General features: G+C 36.9%; 1 protein-coding gene across 2 annotated transcripts in view; it reads right to left on the reverse strand.

Annotated features, from left to right (window-relative positions):
- The window catches only part of ANOS1 (anosmin 1), a 131,313-nt gene that overhangs the window by 59,576 nt on the left and 51,552 nt on the right, over nt 1-20,185 (reverse strand). The gene's annotated exons all lie outside the window — the stretch shown is intronic.

The following is a 20,185-nucleotide window of genomic DNA, read 5'->3' on the forward strand; positions in this document are numbered from 1 at the left end:
CAATGAAATAAACAACCACAAATAACCTTATTTCTTCTCCAGTTTCACGGCCCACAGGAAGTTAATAATCCACTTCTCCTGGGGATAAAATTGTGTCATTGAGTCATGGTGTCAGAACAAGGTCATGAGAAGTCATGGTTAGATTACAAGAAATATTTTCAGTATTTCTTACAGTACAAGGCAATTGACTCACTTGTTTTTACACCATCCTCTTTCTGACTTACTGGATGTAGGTCTTAAAACCATTTAACACCATGTTCCTGGATCACAGAGATGACATCAAAAGCACTACTCTAAACTACAGAAAGTGAAATCTTCTCCCTACTGATCAGCCTAAAGATTAGACAAGCACTGCCCTCCCAAGAGAGAAACTATTTCATCAAGCTATGGAGTAAACTCAGCAGAGGCTAAAACACTATTTCTGTATAGTCACTGGTCTGTTAGCAAAATTACTTTATTTCAAGTACCATATTATCATTACTTCACCTTCAACCTCTGCTGCAATGGTTATACAGACAGCTGAGATACAGAGCTCAGCTTCACACAGCATAAAGAAAAATCACACTGTTAAGAGCATTTACAACAGCTGAAAAATAAATTCAGATTCACATCCAGAAAAAGATCCACATCCTTTCCTTTGTTAGATATAAAGTGTTGGAAAATACCAGCATTGTTGGGAGCTAGTATTACCTCCTGGAAATAGTGGAAAGATACTTAATGCACTAAAACAAAGGCCTTTGACACACAATGCAGTATTTGTGTAATTTTCTCTTATGCACAGTACTAGATTGCATCAACATACATTTATGCTATTCAGAATCAAACATGAATACATACAGGCTGCACCTCAGTGGTACACCTGTATCATCAATGTAGTAAAAGCAATAGTGTTTTAAAAATTAAGCATTTTTCCTACTAGCATCAAAGCCTAAAAATGTAATAAAACCATTAGTCACAGAGGCTACATATTTCAGAAGAAAATACCATTTAAAAGTGTTTTCTTTATATATATTTTGATGTTTTAGACTCAGTTTCTAGCTCTTCAAAATTCACAATGTGTTGCATATAGATTAATTAGAAGGATACAGTATAAAATGTCACTGAAGTCAGTAAATTAAATTAATTCCACAGCGTTGCTCCTCCTGTGGTCTAGATACTCCACATTCGAGCCCAATTCCACTGCCATGTCATTTTACAACTCTCCTGTCCAATGAATTTAGTCCAAAAATTACTGAGGTGTAAGTGGTTTAAATACAAAATAAGAGATATTTTGACCATTCTGCGACTTCGACAGTGATGCCCAAGACCACTGGGTCTGTCCAAGGTGTTGGTACCAGTCTTTATCTCCAGTGCAGGTAAGGCTCCAGCACCTGACGCCTCATCCAGCTGTCATTCCGTTTCCAAAGTCACTCAGGACAGCCTGGGCTACTTTCACAGGTGCCCAGCACCTCCTGCCTCAGGGCAGGCAATGGGCATCCTCAAAGGGAAGATGGACAAAATGAACCAGGGCTGAGCAGTACCCTGCACTCCAACTGCTCTCAGAACATATCAAGGAGAAGAGATGATGGAGCCTGTCATAAAGCCTGCATAGGCTCTTACAGACTCTGATTAGGGTACACACTTACCTCAACACTCACATAAACATAAACCACCTCCCTGCTCCTGAGCTATGAGGAGTCTTCAGAGCACTGGGCTGGCTTGGCACCACAGGTGGCTGCAGAAACCAAGTGCCTGCTTTAGTGGAGCTGTACCGTTGTACCACGCTGGCTGAAGAGTAAAAATGTTCCAATAGAACATCTGGAACTACCTTGCTAAAGAGATAGTTATTAACCTTGCAATAGCAAAGATGAGAATGAGAACAAAGAGAGATCTGTGCATTTATCCTCTTGGCTAACTTGTTATGAGGTTTCCCTAAAGTGGAAAGCTAGAAACATTGAAAGCTTGGATCCAGCTCTCCCCTTTGAGTCCTTGATTTAAAATGTAAATGAGCTGAGATCCTGAGATTCCTCCCACTGTATGGGGATCTGATTCAGGATAAGGAGGAATCTGGGCAGAGCTGGTTTGGGCTCTACTTTATCTAATAAAAAATACCTTGCAGACATAGCCACCTGCCCACAGAAGCTAAGCTTAGGCATGTAGATGGCAGACCTCCAGCAGGCAGCAGGGCAGTGGCACAGAGAGCACAGCCTGCCTGGCAGGTGCCACTGGTCCCTTGGAGCCATCACTCACCCTGCCCTGGCACCACTTATGGGCTCTGCACTGCTGAGGCAGGATGAGATGTGAAACACAGCACTGAACATCACGGGACAGTGGCACTCGTCAGAAGATGACAGGTGTCAATCACACCAGCCTTGATAACGGAAATCCTCCTAAAGACCTTGTTTCATCAACCCCAGTGTTTAAACCTGCAAGTTTCAGGCTTTTTTCTTTGTCCAGACTGCTGCAGAGTCATTATTCAGTACTAAGCAATTCTATCAAAAGCCAAAACAATTGCTAATAGAAAGCACCCCAGTGTTTGTCAGCCCTCAAAATCTGGGAAGTGGAAACGTGTGTGTAGATATGCACACTCTCATGGGTACAAATCTATGTATAATATAATTCTACAGACCTGCTGATATTTAGACTGCATAAAATTAGAAACAAGAGTAAAATATGGTTTCAGTCAAGGAAAAAGGGTTGTGATTGCTTAAAAATATTTTAGGTTGTGTTTTTTATTTCATCTTTTTAAAAAGATGCGCATTTAAGGGCCATGTTAGAGAATTCTTTCCTATTCTAATTTTTAATCTATAAATAAAGCAACCAGGAGATTAGCATATGATGCATACTATTTACATTAGTTAGTAAAGGGGGTTTTCAAAATAAGTCTCTTAACACTTTTGTTTAGGAAATGATGCCTTTGACCTGAATGGAGAAGAATTACAACAACACAGCACTTTTCAGAATCTAACGAATTGCAAAATATCATTAAGGTACTGAAATAAATATTTATTAAATTACTATATATGTATTAAAATATCATACTTAAATTAAATGGGTGCAAATGACATATTTTAACTATTTAAGCAGAAAAAAAATATTTCTGCCAGAGTAGAAGAGACTATCCACTATTTTTTTTGTCTAAAAAGACTTTTTACTTCATCAGAGTGGAAACCAAGTCATATGCAAACTGTTGTAAAAACAATGGAACCTAAATGTTACAGCTGGAATATTATTATTATTATTATTATCATCATCATCATCATCATTATCATTATTTTCATTATTATTATTTTCATTATTATTATTTTCATTATCATTCTCCAGTCCCACTGCTCCCAACAGCACGGTCAGAAATTAATGGCTTATGTTTACAATATATATACAATATAAGTGCTTTGCTGTCCTACAGAACTTAACTAAATAGAACTTGGATGGTTGGGAGAAAAAAAAAAGAAACAAAATACCTTTCACTGTACGACTTCCTAATAACTGGCCATGCATGAGAACAAGTACCTGAGAAGTTCCTTTGCTCACTATCAGATATTAAGTAGAGAACAGGGTCAGGAATTTACCCAGAGACAAAGGAGAATAATACAGTGGTCATCAGTCCTAGAGAGAATGATTTTATGATGGGTACATTTAAATATACAATTGCAGCCAATGGAACCACAAGAAAAGTGATTTTGAATCTGGAAATCTTGGCACAGTGGCAGTAAACACAATGTAAAACAGAAACAAGTAGCAAGAGAGAAATAACTATTTTGATATTTGGGGGTTTTTTACACATCTTTAGGGCTTTAAAGATGTTTTTAAAACATCTTTCTATTTCTCAAGAATCAGACTGTGAGATGCCTGAAGAACAGAAAATGCATGGCTGCATATTTACCTAGTTCAAACCAATGAACAGCATGCTTGCTTGGTGAAAAATATTAGGACTCCGGCTGCTCATTTGAGCAATGTACATCATTTTTTGTCAATTCATTTTATAAAAATCTATTTATACATTTGTCTCTGCTGTGTTAATTTATGTTCTCCTAAACATTTAGATGGGTATAAGAATAATAGCAAATTACTTGCATTCTGCATAATAAAATGAAATAAGTGTTTGGTTCTGAAACTGAAGTTAGACATACTTTATTAAAGATCCCTGTTCTATTTTTTAAAATCTCCAGTTTAAATGTGATTGTATGTTATAGAATTAAAAGCTCACATAAATAGGACTATATGCAGTGAGAATTTCAAGAGTGAAGAATCCTACATAGGCAGGTAGGTGAATCTCATTTCCCTAGTGGATCATTCTCAATGCTCTCCCAAACCCATGCTGGACAGCTCGACTGATCCAAAGGCTTCACATGAGCACTGCTCCATGTGAGTGCTCATGGTATCTCATGGTATTGCACTCAGCTGCTGGGCACCCTTCCTTGTGACCAAGTGCCAAAGATAAGGCATGGCAGCACTTCAGGTATAAGCTATTTCAGGGTGCTCATACACCATCAGGTCAGGCACCCACTGAACACATCTATCTTGTTTGAAATAAACTATTAGAAGTAAAGCTGCCCTAAAAAATCAGCCAGTTACTCAGGCTGAAAAAAAATTTATGAACCCAAAGAGAAAGGTTCAACTGCAGATTCAGTAGGTGTCATATTAGCTTGTAAGTTGATATATGCTGTTCAAGAAGCCTCTGAGCATTTTGCAAGATCCATTTTATGCCGAGACAGTCTCTTGCTTCTTTCTTTTTCCTCTCCTCCCTATTAGCAGAATGAATCATCAGAGCACTACTCATCAGCTTTCTAGAACTCAGTGTGACATTTTAGCTCTGTGCTGGCTCAAGCTGGGATAGAGTTAATTTTCTTCACAGTAGCTAGTACAGGATATGCTTTGGATTTGTGCTGGAAGCAGTGTTGATAACAGGGATGTTTTTGTTTCTGCTGAGCACACAGCATCAAGGCCTTCTCTGCTCCTCACCCCATCCCACCAGGGAGGGCTGGGGGTGCAGGAGTTGGGAGGGGACACAGCAGGGACAGCAACTGACCCAAGGGATATCTATCCTCTGCCATATGGCATCATGCTGAGCACAAAATTATGGGGGAAGAAGGAAGGGCAGGGCATTCAGAGTGATGGCCTTTGTCCTCCCAAGTCACTGTTACATGGGATCAAGCCTGGCTTTCCTGAAGATGGCTGAACACCTGCCTGTCTATGGGAAGTAGTGAATGAATTCATTGTTTTGCTTTCCTCAGATGAACTTTATCTATAAAACTGTCTTTATCTCAATCCACAAATTTTATCACTTTCACTCTTCTGAATCTCTACCCCCACCATGGGGGGAACTGACTGAGAGGCTGTGTGGGACTTAGTTGTCAGCTCAGCTTAAACCACCACCAATTTCTACAATTCAGTTATGCAACATAGACTGGGAGGGGTCCATCTTCAAAACTTTGAAAGCCTAACTGTGAAACATAATCTTTTTCTGTAAAATAGTAGTTTCATGTGGCTACCTGGAGTTACTCCTCTGTTTAGGTTAAAGAGGTTCTCATGAGAATTACATTAGTAATATATTTCCTTTGTAACTGAATAAACAAAAGGGTTAAATGACAGAGAATGGTTCCCTGTCTGTGTTGCCTGCTTTCTCTCCCGTAGGTCAGTGAGCATCACGATTTGGTGAAAAGGAGTGATTTTGTATTCCAGGATCAAGCCTTAATTAAATTAGTTACAGTTGGGGTTATTCTGTGACATTATCATGTACACTGGGAACCTAACTGATACTGTCTGAAAGTATTGCTAATTGTAGAGCTGGTTTTGAATGAAAACCAGGCCTTAAGTTTTAAATAGTTAGGGGGTTTTAAATTTCTTGAAATGTGTTTTTTGTTGTTCCATATTGATGACACCCTGACACGGACTGTCATAGGATAGATGATAAGCAACAGGTAATGTGGAATTTATCTGCAAGTACTACTTTAATTACTAAATGTTTATATGTATGTATATATATACATATATATAAAGAAAAATCTTTCATTTGTAACCAACATTCAGACAGTGTAATCTTATGTTTTAGGGCTAATAATGATTGCTTTGGGTTTCTTTTAGAAGTCTAGTGCTCAGAGCAAGGAAACAACAAAATGGCTGGCCCAAAAATGAAGGGAATGGTGTCTCTGTTGGAGGTGCACTTACAGCTGCCTTAACTATGCTGAATCCTCAACCACTGTAAGGTAAAATAATGAAGCACAAACCTCCAGGGTCCTACAGTAGCAATTAGGAACTGATAGGGACAAGGAACAGCAGCCACATGGCCATCATCACATTATATTGTAACATACCACACAAGGGTGCACCTGCAGGTTGGGATTAATCTGAGATTAACACCCTAAGAGACTTTACTGGATAATTCACATGGGACCTCATGCAAAGCAGCTTGGCATTATAAGTGCCAAGGGTTACGTTGTAGGAACACAGAATTTTGTCTTGAGTTCTAACATGGAAACATAAGAGGGAAACATAATCTATAACACCACTGACCTTAGTCAAGAGGAATGAGAATTGTATTTCCTGGAAGATTTTGGTATATCCCTTATGAAAAGAATAACAAAACTGTGTAAGAGACAAAAAACATATTCTATATGCAACTGAGATTTATTTTTAATAATTCTCATCTAAGGAGGATGACATATACAACCTGCAGGTGAAACATAGAACTTGCTTTAGATAAGAAATACTTTTTAAAAATTACACTTCTAAACCATCATTAAAAAGTTTAACTTCTGGTTTCACATGGAAGAAGTGTGCTCTCAATAAACAGGAAAGTGTTTCTGTAGACGGGACTGCAAGTGCTACATAGCAGCCCACAATAACCTTCACTTCACCAAGCCATGCAGAACATACCTACAGTATTTTCCAATTACAAAATTCAGAAGGACAGAGGAAAAAAAAAGTCCCAAATAGTATCCATATAAGTAAGAGAAGTACAATTCACTGGCACATTTCTTTGAAGCTCTATTTTGCTACTTTAGCAGAGATGTGCTCAAAACATTGAGCACAGTGCTGCTCACTCGGCCTTGTACAAGGCTTAGAAACACAGCTAGTGAAGCAAACTACAGCAGTTTCAGTGCCACTGTCTCCTATCTGTTACCAGCACTTTGGAGAGTGGTCTGGTCATTCACATGTTTATTTCAGAGCAGAATGGAACGTTTCTGAGAAACTCAACTGGGTGGAAAGTTGAGCAGCATAGTTTAAACTGCTACAGCAAATAGCTGCACTTATATTTATTTTCCTTGGGTGTGGAGGGACTGAAAGCACACACGTGGACAGGCATTACCACTCTCCACGGTTATTCAAACTTATTAGTATCAAATTAGAACTCAGAGTAAAGGAAGTGTTCAGAAGAGCCAATTGTTGGTTATCAAACAAAAATACGAGCTTGAAACATTTATTTTTCTTAATTGCCCATCTCATTTCAGTACACAACCTCAGGGTGCCAGTCCTACAATATTAGCTGTTAGCAATTTGAGTTACTGAATACCTTCAATACCCTAAGCAAATAAAGGAAGTCTTATGACCTATAGGATCTGACTAGAAACAGTACCAGTATTTCCTGGAGCAGAGATAGGGAAAGGGCTAGTCACAGTATATCAGTTAAGTCTGTCAGACCTTTAAATATACAAAGTAGCATTACAGGCTTTGTTCCTAAAGTTATGGCACCAGAAAGACCAAGATCATTGCCAAGAACTTCAGGTCAAATATTCTGGAAGTCCATGTAGCCTTTGTTGCTAATTCCCAAAATTAAACAGAAAGTAAAAGCTGCCAGAAAAGTTGTACATGTACTGAAGGCAAGAATCACTGAAAGTGTTGAAAAAGAAACTGTTTTGACATAAAATATTTGGGAAGTTACTATTAATAAAAAAAATTTTAAAAAGAGGGGAAGTCATATCATCACACTTCAGCTGAAATGCAGCAGTTTCAACCATAATCCTTTTAGAATGAAAACAACTTTCAACTCTGACAGCTTGGTATCTATCTGTATGGCTCAGTTGTCTGGCACGTCAAATTTTGCCAGCAGAAGTGTTTGTTTGAAAGGACAGAATAATCCTAACACTCTTTTCATATTTCTATTCTTTGTTACCAAGTCAAAATCACGGCCATCGATGTCAACAGAAAATTGGCTCCCAAACATTAGTTCATTCCTGACCAGTTCTTGTCAAAATTTGTTTACAGGATTTTGTACCAGCATATGAAACTTGAGACACGTACTTTCTTCTCTTTTTCTGCCTCATAGCCTAAAGTCTAACAGTCACTAAAGAAAAATTTGAGCTCTTATTCTGCATGATTTTGAAACATGGAATTGAACTCAAATCTCCTACATTCAAGATGAATCTCCTAAACATAGAGAATTTGATGGAGCCTTCTCTCTCCTGTTGAAATTGTGTCCTCTTGTATAAGCAATAAGTTCTTCTCTAGAAGAGAGCCTTAAATGTCAACTTTTCACCATGAAGGGGTATGCCCTAGCAGCACACTGGAGTTCTTCTGAAATGCTTATAATAGGTACAAATACCAAAAATACACTTTCTCAGTGCCATAGCTGTTCCACCTCCACTTCTTTGCTACAGAGGTAATATTCTTTTACATTCTCTTCTTTCTTCAGATCTTTCCCTCATCTACCAACCTACTATAGACTTAAAACTGTTGTTTTCATTATCCCCATTCAAACTATAGCCTCAAAGATCATTTCCCTATCCTTCTGTTACCCTGTTTCTATGTGCTTCATCAAGAGCAAATTAATTTGGTCATTTTTAAAACCTCTTCCTTGCCCTTATCTAAATCTCTGCATTCTGAGTTTTCACCTGTCAAGAAGTAAGGCACAGCACTGGCAAAATGCTATGAAGCAGCAAGTCAAGCCTGAAGCAGCAGCAAGTCAAGCCTAGAGCACAAGTGCACACACAAAATATAAACTGCAGCAAAGTACATAAATTATTTTAAATCCAACTAAGAGTGATAGACTTTAAAAACATTAAGAAGCTCTCTGTAATAGTGGTAATATCTTCTGATAGTGGTATTAACTTTAATTGCTTAGTGCCTTACTGCTTCTTTCTGTGCTATTGCTTACATACAGACTTCTTTGGCAGTGTAGCTACCGTATTAATGAACAATGAAATGAGCTCCCTGAATTAAACATTATTAGCAGTTTTGCTTCTTTGTCTTAACTTTCTTCAGGCTGCAGTCCTGCAGTGCAGTTTACCAAGAAACTGACTTGTCATGTTTGCATCTGTTCCACCAATCTGTCATAGATCACTCAACCTTTTCCTTTCTGCTTTAAAGCTTCTCCAAGATTGCATCTGGAACTTAGACAGTAAGCAACACAATTTCCACCTGTATGTCCCTACTGTTTCTAGGCCACTGTTCCCTGCCACCACTTCTATGCAGACAGAATAAAAATAACAGTAATATTTACTGCTAACAAGACAAAGATGTAAAATGTAATAGCTTTTCCCTTCCAGATATTAGAATTGTGGTTGGACTTTCACCAGGCTTTTCCAGCAGAAGTGATAGTGCTCAGCTCACGGATAACTTTACAGTTGCACGTGATGATCTTAAAGGTCTATTCCAACATAAATGATTCTATGATTCTTTAAAAATGAAGCCCATCTTATTTACTAAAATGTCTCTCTCATAGACTGCCTTTTCATTTTCTAATAGTTGATACTTTGCTTTAGTGATTACATAATACTTTTAAAATAAAAGGGAGCATAAATATTTTGACATTTTATATATGTAAAGAATTTCCATTGAGAAAACATCATTCTTTTAATTTTAAACAGACAAGGGAAAGCCTCTTCAAGCTGGCACTTTCCCCTTCCAATCTGTTACAAGGCAGCTTCAGAAACCACACACAGTCTTGTTATAAACACCATCTTGCTGTGCAACTTAAAAGTGTCTGTCAAAGCAGCGCTGTTCTCTCCAAGGAAAGTCAAATTTTTTGTTGCCGTTTTATAAATGAGTTAAACTAGTGAACTCTTCTGATAACAGATGACTCGCCTTATACATCACCCTGCAAATTCACACATACATTTCTGAATGAGGGAGCCGCAACTAAATGTTCTTTTTGCTTGTATCCACCACAGTTCTATGGTTTTATAGACCACCGAACAATCAGAGACCACAAAAAAAAAGAGGGAGGCCCTCTTTGTCTAAATCGTTACTTTGTTTCTCTCCCCTGGCTTTCCATTTCCCTCCCAGCACTACCATCACCATCAGAAACGACATATTCCGCATTACTAAACAGCGAGAGCCATAGGGCTTTTCACTTCTAATTTCACGGCACAATAAAATGCAGTGGTTGTTTCACTGGGGGACCTGAAAAGCCTTCCTTTGTGAGGCTGCTCTGGCGGTCAGGTTAAGCATCACACGCTGGCAGCAGGCATCTGTGCGCGCCTCCTCACGCAGTTATGGCAAAACGGGGAGGAAAAGGAGCAGCAAAATAAAAAAGGAGGTTGTCTGGGGAAAAAAAAATATATTAATCCCCTACTCCGAAGTGTGCGATTCACATTCTATTGCCCGGCCTAAATAGTTTTAAATATATCCCTTGTCCAGTTCATTGATAGACCAATTGTTCTAATAATAGTAACTCTGGGAAGTTTTCGTTGTACTCAGAAGTTATGCTTGTTGCTTTAATGGCAAATCTACTGACCTGAAGTAGACTGATGATACAAATACCTGAGAGGTAGAAAAAAAATCTAAGGACAATAAATTTGGATATTTTAAAATTTCAGATTAAACCTGCCAGATGATCAGCAATGACAAACAAATATGGTGCTCCTACAAGTACTTTTAGAATTGTATTCTATTTATGCAATAGAAATATTGCTTAATTCTGTAAAAGTAGAAACTATAATTCCATTAATCCCAAGTACAACAGGAAGAAAAAGGCAAAAATTTACAGGAAATTCTGACAAGTTTTCTACATTTGTCTTGGCTTTTTCAGATATATTCCCACTATACACTGCATGTTTTTCTGTTCCATGTTTAGAAATCCCATTCTATTCATTGAATCTTTTGTGAAGAGACAATGTGAATCCTTTCACAATAATCTCTTCATGTATCTTAACACAGTCTGATGAAACATTAAAATTACTAACATTCTTTTAGTTTACATGACAATTCATAAAATAAACACTGCTTGGAAATAATTTCAAGGTTAGATAGTTTCACATATTAGATGACAGGGAAAAAAATTAAATCTAAACAAAGTAACTTAAAATAACTGGTTTGTTTCAAATTCTTTTCAAGTTATTAAAAAATGCCTTCTATCCCATTATTTTTCAATGCATGCTACACATGAGCAAGGAAGGCTACGCATCCATACTAAATTTCTTTATCTCTAATTGTTATGGGTTTTTAGGTTATGGTTATGTGATGAGCATAAGCACATCTAAATCCATAACGCCATCAAAACATAGGCAGGCCTGAACTGGGACTAGCTCCTACTAGCCCACTCCTCCTGATGTAAATGTGCTAAAAGAGGCATTCTAGATGAAAAATCAACCAGTTTTTAGGTAAGCAAACTTTCCCATTCAGTTTTTAGGTAAGCAAACTTTCCCATTCAGCTCACTCAGTAGTCTCATAAAAATCAGATGTCGGGGTTGGGACTTGGGCAAAAAGGAAAGAGAGAGGAGTCTGTAAACACCTCTTTAACCGAGAGCCTGAACTTACAACAACCTAAGCTAGCCATAAAACCACAGTCTAAAAACCAACCAGTATCTGATTTTCCCTCTAAGGCTGAGTAATGAAAGTTAACATTATGGTGTCGAGAGGTAAGCAGGACAAACTGGCAGCTGAGTTAATAAATAAATAGTTCTGATTAAACTGTCATAGAACATAAACCGTTAAATCAAACTTCAGCCTTGTGCCGGAAGCATCGAGCTGGATCCATTTTCCCAGTCAATACTCTGGGACAGAGTACTAGGCATTTCTACTTCCATTTCTACTTCCAAGGCAGAAGACAATTTGGCTGTCCAGACTGTCGCAGATTGCACCACAGGAGCACACTCTGCTTGGAGTGCATACGAATGTTATAGTTCACCTCTGCAGCTCAAACAGGCATCGCTACATTTCATCACTGGATAAACTTAGACTGGTAATTGGGCAAGCAAAATTCTTCCAATGCTTTTCTTAAATTTGAAATTTAGCTGACACGTATCACACATCATTCCTAAAAGTACTCTAAAATTGTGACTCAATAGATGTGGGGAGTTTTTAACTTTAACTTGGAAGCTGTGTGTTTTAATTAATTATCCACCAATTTCAAATGCTATTCAAACCCCCTGATCTTTCCTGTCATGAACTGCAATACATAAAGACAAAGACTGAGAGTAATACACTTCTAGACATCCTAAAGTGAGCTATCATAGTATGCCATTGTAAAGAGGATGAAATGGTCTTTAACACTTGAACTTTATGATCTTTCCAATCTAAATGATTTCTGACTCCTTGAAATGGAATATAATCGTGATAAAGGTGATGCTGTAGCACAGCAAAAAAATGTTAAGTGGGCATTTGGGATGTGTAATGCTTCACCTAGTTTTCTGCCATTCATCTTAACAGGACTCTTGAGCAAGTTCTCAGAGGAATCAGAGAGTAAGATTATGGAAGCAAGTTGGCATTAAGCCCGCAGAGAACAACTGCCTTGAAACCAGCACATTGCATATGCTGACAGACTAAATGGATAGCTTGCCTTTTTATGCAAATATATGCAAGAAAAGGCACACTAGTTAATGAATTACAGCCAAAGGGTCAGAACTAGAAGTCATAATTCCAGCTTAAATCAGCACAGACTGCAGGTGTCCACCAATCTCAGGAACTGACTCCCTCTGATTGCTCAGAGGCATCCTAAATCTCACAGAAAGGCATGTCTAGATAAGAGTACCAGAATGCTCAATGTTGTATAGAAAGCATGTAGTGTGAGCTGGTCTCTGGTTACTGTCATTGTAAATGGCAAAACTTGACAACCCTGAAAAATCTTGAGAGCTCTGGAGTTGCAGCAGCTCTAACTGGATGGTATTTTTTACCACACATCTCAATAAAAACATGGTTTGGTTGGGCAGGAGTGGTAAGATGGTAGGTTAAAGGACTCTTAAAGAAAGAAAACAACGACACAATAGATGAGGGAAACAGAAAAGGGGATGGAAGACAAAAAAACAGTCCTGTAAACCTTTCCGTGTGAAGTCATCTGTAAGGACTGCAGTACATCCTTGAGTGTAAATTAATGTGCAAGCAAATACTGCAGCTTTTCACTCAGTAAGGATACTGCTTTGTATTTTCTAATAGCTTTATTTTCTTTAAGGCTTTTTAAATTAAATCTTCTAGGGATTTTATTAGTTGAATTCTCTTTTTGAAACCAGACATCAGGAAACAAAGTACCAAGGTCCATTGCCCATTCACAGATATCTATATCCAATATAACAGCAACTAGCTTCCAGCTGCTACTCCTGAAAGCCAAACACTTTTTTTCAGGCATCTCACACCTGCCAGCCCGACATGGATGTCTCCAGAACTCTAAAGAAGCTCCAGTGGAACCAGGTGTTCATGTGTAAAAACAATATGGCCCTTCTGCAGGACTCAGTCTCAGATATCTAAGCTGCATGAGACGGGAGGCAGAGACTGAACTTGTCATTAGCTGATGGAGATCTCAGCAATTCAGTCAATGGCATGTGAAGAAACACTCGGTGGGTGACACCCAGGTGTTTCCTACAGGGCAGGAAAATTATCTCTCTGGAGGTTACTAACTTGATCCTTGTTGACAACAAGTCTGGATATCTCATCACACAATAACTGTACAGAATTCAAAATTCAGGTGCCTGCATTTCAAATCCTATCAGTGGTCCAAGTATTGTTAATTTGATGGGCATGGTGGAATTAAGTGTTGAGTAACCACGTCTTACCCAGCAACTCTAATATTCCAGAATATTCCTGAAAATAGAATACTTCTGTAACAACTATTTCAGGCAGACATTTATAATTTTGTAGCTGTATTCTGTTTCTTAAATACAAGAACATTCAGAAAATTAGATAGAAAACTTCTCAGAAAGAGAATTCTGTACAAGATAAAATACAATCTGTTTTACCACCAGTCACATGGTTTTACATGCCACATGATTTTACTCATATTTATTCCCTCAACCCAATTTTAATTTATATGATTTTATATTACTGTAACATTTCAAATATGTTTAATTCAATATATGGAATCATCAGGAAACTAGTTTTTGCTTATTTAAGCAAATTGTCCTTGTATTTTTATATTTTTTCACAGTACTTCTCTGGGCAAATTGCTAGAGGTTAATATATAAATACCTTAGGGCAACCATCCTATATTTGTCTGAATAAAGACATCAATTGATAATGCATAATAAAAACTAATTCTCTATTTTCACTAACCTACACAAGGCAGTTAGGTAAAAGTTTCCTACCTTACCATTACCACCATGAAAAACTGTCACTGCCTAGAGACAAAACTGAAACTAGCACCCTGAAAATGTTTACAGGATTACTTGTAACATAAAATAGACATAGTCTTTACTGTAAATGCCATTGTTACAAATCAAATCAGGGAAAAGCTACCCTTTTCAGGAAACAGCTCAAAAAGTTTTGACTACAGGTTTTAGATACATGAGAATAAATAATATTTCAGGATTTGACAACTAAAAACATCTGAATAATGCCTGACTGAAGAAATATAATCCCTCTGTTCTGCATTTTACAGTTGCCTAATGGAACACTATAAAAGTTTGCATGCATCTGGCAAATGTGCTCTTCAAGTATCTTAAAATTGCTTACACATTCATATAGAAACAACCTCAGTATCAGAGATCCAATTTTGTGCTTCAATTAAAACATGCAATCTTCATTAAAATTAGTAGAAGCCACCTAGGCAATCAAGGAGACAGATTTTGGCACAAAGTATCTTAAGAATAATTTAGGTATTTGGCACAAATTCTGAAACAACATTTAGGCCAAGCCACTTACATAAACAATCTTTCTACTCATATTCTTAAAAAAGGCAAGAGCAATAACAGCTGTCACAGCTCATTGTCCAAATAAATCAGTCTCTTTTTAATTTTAACCTGTTCGACTAATCTATACTTGAATTTTTAAAACACTCACTTCAAATAGTGTCTTTTTTTCGTTTTATTCTATGAATATACTTTTCCTTCAGAAAATAAAAAAAGTAGCTTAAAAGTTCTATTCTTCTAAATCGTGGCCATTACAGTAGATTTACTTCTTTCATGCATTTTCTTACTCAGTGTAACTACTGCAGTCCTTTCCAAGCCTGAAGTTGACCAACAAAGATGAAAAAATACATCAAGATATTTTCAACATAAGAGCTTTTCCAGCAAGGGAGCATCACTGTAGGCAAAGATGGACTTCATCTGCGCTAGAAAATCTAAACTTATTGAGTATATCTCAGGCTTTATTTTGGTTACCAAGACACATGATACATACAAAGTCATTCTAATCTAGACAAATCTTACAATACCATAAAATGCGCTCTTAAAGACAGAGCCTATTACAGTTAAGTTGAAATAGACTGTGCCAGTAAAAGCTCTTTTATGCCATTGTAATTACATCCCTCTAAGTACTTTGATAGAGGAGTATTGAAAAGCTCTATACTGCCAAACCAGCTGCTGATAAAATTCTTTATTTGTCTCCTCTCCTGGACCTGACAACAGTATGACAAAGGAATGGTCTTAAGGTCATTAAAGTATTTTTTCCAAGTAGAAGAATACTTCTAGCCAAAAGCCATTATAGCTCGGTTCTTGAAAAATGTCACCATATCTCTTCAGGCACAAATCCAGTCCAAAAAATTGAAGAGAAAAAATATATCAGCCTCATCAGTAATGCATTTTAAGCTAATTTATTAGCACTAGCTGTTCTCAAGTAACTGACTGCACTGCAAATACTATAAGCTAAGGCTTTCTTTTAAGAGCTTTATTTTATTTCCTTCTTGGATAGTTTTGGCACATTTTTCCCTTTCCCACTGTAAGAGCAGAACTAAATTTCATTTACTCTGCAAACTTCCATGTAATATCTCAGAAGAAAAAAATACTCTGAAGTTTGTTATGTGCCATATTAATAACTCAACTGCTGCAGTTATTCCCAAGAAGGACAATCAATCATTACATTTCCTAAACGAGTGCCCAAAAGCTATTTCCCCCATTACAGCATTTTACTGTGGTTTTTTTTTTCCCCTAAATGACAACTACCGTACAGCAAGATTTCTTTTTAAAAAATAAGCAGAAATGTAGCTGAAAAAGGATCACTTTGACTTATGCAACAGAATACATAGTACAGAAGATAGGGACATTTCATGTTTGAAACAGTGTCTTCAAAAACATATGAAAGCAGAAGTAGACTAAACAGTGGAATGTACTTTCCAAGTCTACACAAGGAACATATCATCAGTACAGAATACTTACCATCCTCTCCCTATATATAAATATGACTGAGAGTGTGTATACACTAAAGCTTTTCAGTTTTTTTTGTTTAGTTCCACACACACCACCACCATCATCATCACCACCACCAAATTATGCTAATGCCTTACAAAAGCTTTATTTAACTTTATGCAGATCATGCACACTACAAGACCTCTAGTGGGCTTTACCTTCCAGTGCCTTATTTCTTGGAGAGCCATTCCAACCAAGTGCAAATCAAGGGATATGGAAGCAGAACAATAGCGTTTTCCAACTCATTTAGTTCAGTTTGGGAATGAGATGGTGCCTTGACAAAGCAATCAGTGAAGGTTAAGTGAGAAGCATATAAAAGTATTAGTCAAGATGAAGTCCAGAAACAGCATTCTCACCTCCAGCTGTTCAGTATTGCAAGTGAGAGGAGACTCCAGTCCGACTGTCCTGTACAACAAGAGTGAGCAAGCAGTTGGCAGAGATGAGCAGGTATGGCTCCAGGAACAGCATAAACCAAAATTAACACTCTCTCTGGGCTGCCCATTGTGTTTGCTCTTTGGTACTTCAGTTTAAAAGTAAACACACCTTTAGGCTGACAAGCCTCCACCTGCTCATCTCCTCTACCCTGAGCAGCTTCCAGCCAGATGTGTGAGCTGACCACCTTGCTCACTGCCAAGTCAACACAAAGCCCTGGGATGGGACCAGGAGCTGAGGAAAGGGAAGACTTTCCCTTCACACACCAACTGACACAGAAAACAGCCTTATGGATAGCCAACTCCAAAATTAATTGTGTCTTGAAAATTTTCTTTTTTCCTCACCCTTTTACTAAACTGAAAAATAATTTGAGATTTTAAAGTGACCATTAAATAAATAAAAAATGAAGCATTCTTTTTTCTCCTGCATTTAGAAGATGTGAACTGCTGTCATAATCCTGAAAGAAAGGAGTACTGCATTCTAAAATAATAAAGCATGATTTGCCCTACTTTTGCTCAAGTTCTCAAATACAGACACATAAATTTAAGCAATCTGAGAGTTAGAAAATGTACTCACAAAGAAGACACTAATGTCACCATGCTGCTTATGACTGATCCAATAAAAAAATTTTCACACAGAAATAAAAATTTGTTCATTAAGCCATTTTTATATTGCTTAATTTGCTACTAATTCAGGCAAAAAGTTTATAGATTTTAAGGTTGGACAACAGTGTTTGCAATAATATATTGCATGTATCTCAGCTTCTTATTTTGTTTTCAAACTGACACATGTATTGAGGAGCAAAGTCAAGTTTTTTACTCTAATCTCACATGCCCCCTCTGAAAACAAGAAGTTATGGGAATTGGAGAATATACCAGGCTACAGTTCTGGCCTCCATGTTCTGCAGCAAGAATTTCCAAGTCTCAGCCGAGCTGTGATCCATCCTTACCTTCTACCACTCTATAATATCCCACTCTCCATGCCAACTACACTCTCTGCTCTGCATCTTCACAGGAGGTTTAGGCATATGCAATTGTTTTCAGAAATTCTCTTTAAAAGAAGCTCAGGAATTTCTCAAGTGCTTCTCAGCAATATAACATATCTAGGCTGAAGGAGAGAGAAAAATATCTATCTTTCCTAAAACTGAGATTTCGGTAGATAGCAAAAATATAAATGAACAGATCTTTATCAAACCCTGAGAAGCTTAAAATGGAAGAAATTAAGATATACTACTGGCCAAATGAAAAACAATCAGAGGAAGGGCAAGGAATTGCATTCTGAAAAATCTATCAGAAAAAAATAAGGTTTTTAAAATTGAAAAAAATAATCACATGTAGCCAATAAGGCTTAGAATCAAAGTGAACTGACATCAATGATATCTGCATTTACTTCAGCAGGCTTTCAGTACAGCTGTAATTGCTTTAATTGAGTCTTGAAAGATAACTCCTGATCATGTCATACACATTATGATAATAGATAGTTGAAAACAGACTGTTAATCACAAAAGGTCTTTTTTCCCCATTCGTTTACTATCTCTGTTGTTTGAATGAACTAGTTATTTGTAAATACTTATCCAAGTTTGCATTTTTTTCTCAACAGCTTCTAAAGTAAAAGTTTTACATTGTTCAACTCTTTTCATGCATTTTTTTGTTTGAGGTGTGAAATAGCTTGCCCTTTAAAGAAAGGTTGCCACTCTGTCCTACCATTTCTTTCCAGTGCAATTAATTTTACATTTTATCACTGAAGGATCAGTAGATCATTTTTCCCCACAGATGAGCACATTTTCAGCATAGTGTCAAAGTATTAAACATTTAAAACTCTGTTTACTAAACTTCAGAAATTTGAAACCAATAAACATTTTATGCAAATGTTTACATTTTTATTGTAAAATTGTCTATAAAGTGGTGATTTTATTAATCTCATATCCTCATAGTTCTTGTCTATCTCTTTCAATGAGTACCTAAATTATTGCACAGGATTTAACAGTGAACTTTGTCTGCTGGAGCTTTTTAACAATACAAAATACACAAAATTTCTACAACTTTGCAACTGTACCAGTTTCTAGACCTTTTTACCTGATTCAAAAATATTGTTTTGTGTTTAAATGTTGTGTTTAATTACTAACGTTGTCTGTTAAACTTGATAGTAACTTCATTAGCATAACTTCAAGGTGTTGCATTCACGCATTTATAATAAAGAACTGTTCACAGAAAATGTGTCCAGCTCAAACTACAGTTCTTAATTGCTAAAGTAGATCCAAATTAGCATTCACAGGCTGCATTTGCCTAACAACAGGCTTTCAAGCTGAAAATAATTTGTAATTCAAAAAGGATTTTGGTCAATAGATTCTGAGCGTACAAAACATCTTTGGCACTTAAAAATTCCAAGACCTGTTGAAAACTAAACTTATGAGTTTACATTTTCTTGTTTCTTGTTATTTTTCTCTGAAATATTATTAAATGGTTGTATGATTTGATAAAAGTTGGAATTATTCCCAGACATTCAATTTAAACTAGGTTTATTGATAATATCTGATGAAATCTTAATCTATATTTACAACAGTCCCTTCCTTTGACTCCAAATGATGTAACGTCATTATAGTTTAATAAACAGGAAAAGATGTTGAGAAAAATAATCTTATGTAAATTTGAAACACACCAGCCTCCCCTTCAAAACATTTGCCTGTACATATGTACAGATTGTAAGTACAGCTTCTGCAATATGTTTACTCCAACAACAGATGCAGAGAAAAATAAGTTGATACATTGATTAATTATATACTTAATCTGTGTCTAGTACCGAATGTGCATAAGTTACATGCAATTACATTTTTATGAGGATTTATGGTACACAGCAAGCAATGAGATTTTAAAAACCAGGATTTTCCTATTACAAAAATAAAAAGCACATACACAAAAGTTTATATTTTCCCATGTTCGGTTCCCTTTGAAAGTCTAAAATATATAGAGATTATATGATGGAAGCAATATGTGGTATTAATACTTCTGCACTGCATCACACTTCTATAAAAGTGCTGAAGAAACTCCTGAAATAGTTCTCAAATAATTTAAAATGTGGTTTTCCCTATGAAGTCTGTTTACTATTTGGGCAATAGATGACTTCTCTTGATTTGCACTGAAGAAGAGTGAAATAATAGATCTGTCAAGTTCCTGTGACAGAAGAGATGCCCATCAGTTTGGCCTTCACCTTAAGTCCTCTTTCCCTCCCTCTTTCCCCTCAAGCCTGCCCCTCTGGCTTGATGCCCTCACCCAACATTCCTG

The sequence above is a fragment of the Sturnus vulgaris genome, chromosome 2, assembly GCF_052056855.1.
Source record: "Sturnus vulgaris isolate bStuVul1 chromosome 2, bStuVul1.hap1, whole genome shotgun sequence".
Classification (NCBI taxonomy): Eukaryota; Metazoa; Chordata; class Aves; order Passeriformes; family Sturnidae; genus Sturnus; species Sturnus vulgaris.